Source organism: Tarenaya hassleriana, unplaced genomic scaffold (assembly GCF_000463585.1).
Source record: "Tarenaya hassleriana unplaced genomic scaffold, ASM46358v1 Cleome2, whole genome shotgun sequence".
In the NCBI taxonomy this organism is placed as follows: Eukaryota; Viridiplantae; Streptophyta; class Magnoliopsida; order Brassicales; family Cleomaceae; genus Tarenaya; species Tarenaya hassleriana.
This window is the reverse complement of record NW_010965372.1, coordinates 167,606-167,964: the sequence shown is the minus strand read 5'-3', so window position 1 is coordinate 167,964 and position 359 is coordinate 167,606.

Genomic DNA, 359 nt, shown 5'->3' with positions numbered 1-359 from the left:
GTATGATCGAGGCCTTGACAAGTGCTTTACTCGTAGAGCTCCTAGATCTAACCGGTTTCTGTGCAACGATTGTTCATAATCCGAATGGACCATCCAGTCGATTATGCAATCCCAATCCCGAAGCTCCCACTCAATCAAACATATATAATATCTTGATTAAGTTACATACATTCATTCACTATGGACCACAGTCGATCGGTTTTAAGCAACGATTGATTGCTCAAACCAGATCCCGAAATGCAAAATCAAATTTTGGTGAAGCGTCGGGTCCTAGACCGATCGGTCTAGGCGGTTTGGTCTTCGAGTCTGCGTCGGTCCAGACCTTTCGGTCCAGAATGGTCCAGACCGATCGGTCTTTG